The sequence below is a fragment of the Cherax quadricarinatus genome, chromosome 17 (assembly GCF_038502225.1).
Source record: "Cherax quadricarinatus isolate ZL_2023a chromosome 17, ASM3850222v1, whole genome shotgun sequence".
Classification (NCBI taxonomy): domain Eukaryota; kingdom Metazoa; phylum Arthropoda; class Malacostraca; order Decapoda; family Parastacidae; genus Cherax; species Cherax quadricarinatus.
In genome coordinates, this window is record NC_091308.1 from 49,247,510 (window position 1) to 49,250,995 (window position 3,486).

The following is a 3,486-nucleotide window of genomic DNA, read 5'->3' on the forward strand; positions in this document are numbered from 1 at the left end:
AGCACTAACATCCCATATCATAAAAATCTTTGAAAGGGTCCTAAGAAGCAAGATCACCACCCATCTAGAAACCCATCAGTTACACAACCCAGGGCAACATGGGTTTAGAACAGGTCGCTCCTGTCTGTTTCAACTATTGGATCACTACGACAAGGTCCTAAATGCACTAGAAGACAAAAAGAATGCAGATGTAATATATACAGACTTTGCAAAAGCCTTCGACAAGTGTGACCATGGCGTAATAGCGCACAAAATGCGTGCTAAAGGAATAACAGGAAAAGTCGGTCGATGGATCTATAATTTCCTCACTAACAGAACACAGAGAGTAGTCGTCAACAGAGTAAAGTCCGAGGCAGCTACGGTGAAAAGCTCTGTTCCACAAGGCACAGTACTCGCTCTCATCTTGTTCCTCATCCTCATATCCGACATAGACAAGGATGTCAGCCACAGCACCGTGTCTTCCTTTGCAGATGACACCCGAATCTGCATGACAGTGTCTTCCATTGCAGACACTGCAAGGCTCCAGGCAGACATCAACCAAATCTTTCAGTGGGCTGCAGAAAACAATATGAAGTTCAACGATGAGAAATTTCAATTACTCAGATATGGTAAACATGAGGAAATTAAATCTTCATCAGAGTACAAAACAAATTCTGGCCACAAAATAGAGCGAAACACCAACGTCAAAGACCTGGGAGTGATTATGTCGGAGGATCTCACCTTCAAGGACCATAACATTGTATCAATCGCATCTGCTAGAAAAATGACAGGATGGATAATGAGAACCTTCAAAACTAGGGAGGCCAAGCCCATGATGACACTCTTCAGGTCACTTGTTCTATCTAGGCTGGAATATTGCTGCACACTAACAGCACCTTTCAAGGCAGGTGAAATTGCCGACCTAGAAAATGTACAGAGAACTTTCACGGCACGCATAACGGAGATAAAACACCTCAATTACTGGGAGCGCTTGAGGTTCCTAAACCTGTATTCCCTGGAACGCAGGAGGGAGAGATACATGATTGTATACACCTGGAAAATCCTAGAGGGACTAGTACCGAACTTGCACACGAAAATCACTCACTACGAAAGCAAAAGTCTTGGCAGACGATGCACCATCCCCCCAATGAAAAGCAGGGGTGTCACTAGCACGTTAAGAGACCATACAATAAGTGTCAGGGGCTCGAGACTGTTCAACTGCCTCCCAGCACACATAAGGGGGATTACCAACAGACCCCTGGCAGTCTTCAAGCTGGCACTGGACAAGCACCTAAAGTCAGTTCCTGATCAGCCAGGCTGTGGCTCGTACGTTGGTTTGCGTGCAGCCAGCAGCAACAGCCTGGTTGATCAGGCTCTGATCCACCAGGAGGCCTGGTCACAGACCGGGCCGCGGGGGCGTTGACCCCCGGAACTCTCTCCAGGTAAACTCCAGGTAAACTGACTTTCTTGGGTTATCCTGAGTTGCTAACCCTCCGGGGTTAAAAATCTGAACAAAATCTAATCTTATCTTTCTTATAACTGATTCCTACTGTATCTTACTGCTGGATTAAATAAGATATTACAGGGACCTCTATGGAAATAAGTCACAGACATAGCCCCACTCCACAAAGGGGGCAGTAAAGCAATAACAACGAACTACAGACCAATAACGCTAATGTCCCATATCATAAAAATCTTTGAAAGGGTCCTAAGAAGCAAGATCGCCACTCATCTAGATACCCATCAGTTACACAACCCAGGGCAACATTCAATTCAATTCAATTCAATTCAAGTTAGGTGGCCCGGTGGCCTGGAGGCTAAAGCTCCCACTTCACACACGGAGGGCCCGGGTTCGATTCCCGGCGGGTGGAAACATTCGACACATTTCCTTACACCTGTTGTCCTGTTCACCTAGCAGCAAATAGATACCTGGGTGTTAGTCGACTGGTGTGGGTCGCATCCTGGGGGGACAAGATTAAGGACCCCAATGGAAATAAGTTAGACAGTCCTCGATGACGCACTGACTTTCTTGGGTTATCCTGGGTGGCTAACCCTCCGGGGTTAAAAATCCGAACGAAATCTTATCTTATCTTATCTTAAGTTTATTCTCTATAAGGGTTACAATGTGGGGTTTACAGGTTTTGGCTATTGTGTGGTTTACATGTTATAAAATACTAATTACAGAGGGGGCCACTAGGACACCTAACCTGGCTAGGCATTTCGAGCAGACTTATTTTTATTTATTTATTTATTTATTTATTTATTTATTTGAACATGATACAGAGAAGTACAAAAGAATACAGTTTAATTCTTAACATTATTCTCTGCTCAGATGCTGTGCTGAGCGGTCGTCAGCTGTCTCTCCTCAGTCCCGACACCTGGTGGAGGAGCTTTGTGACGACAACAACAACGGCGACTGGTTTTCGAAGGAGAGTTAATACTGTTTGTATTGACCTCATAAAGGGCACAATCCCCAGTGCATCGATTAATGTGTTGGTGCCGATGATCATCTGTGATATATATTGCATCCAGAGTGAATCCCTGTGTGGCTTTGCCTTAAATGGACTATCCCGGATTTTAGTCAAGTTTTGTGATACCAAGACCTACGAGCAGATTGTCAACCAGTATCAGGATGTTAGCAAGCAAGTCACCCCAGCAGTCACAGTTAAGTTGCATGATGTTTCACAACACTATACGTGTGTACGTGTGCGAAACATGCCTTTTGAGGCTAACGAAGTTGACATACGTGACGCCTTCAAATACTATGGGACGATCCACCAGGTTACTATGGGTCGGTGGTCTGATGGCCACTTTGCTGGTTTACAAGAAGGGTCTTTCACGTTGAAAATGTCCCTGCACCAACCAATACCTTCGTACATAAACCTAGAGGAGTTCCGTACCCAGGTGTATGTTATGTATCCTGGACAGAGATGAACTTGTTGCCTATGCGGCGCGTTGGATCACATTGCTGCACAATGTGTTAAGCACCAGCTGCCCTCAGGACGTGGTCGTCATCCAGATGGTGAGGCTCCTCGTCAGATTCTGGCAGATGAAGTAGTCGAGGACTTACCGTGCCTGAAATCATGGAGTGATGAGGTGGATCGGGCCATGCTCGTTGAGTCATCCTGCGTGACTCTACCTGGTACGGTCAACCATGATGTGGTAGAACTTGGTGGACGTGAGAGCCCTCAAGCAAGTGAGGATGCTGACATGGAAGCTAACATTGTATCGACATTGAACGACCTTTTAGCGTCACAGGAGTATAATTCTGTGCCGTGTGTGCCTGCGTTGGAGTGTTCAGATGAGGAGAGAACACAGTTAAAGGATGTCGATCAGTTAATTAACGTAAGTGAGGTAGAAGGTCCGAGAGTTCATACTGTTGTGGTAGAAGTTCACAAGGAGAACATTACAGGTCCTGATAAAGCTGAGGATGCTGTTTCTAGGAAGCGTGCAGCTACCCCGCCGACTCCGACGATGTCTTGACCCCTGGACAGCGTTCTGGGAAAA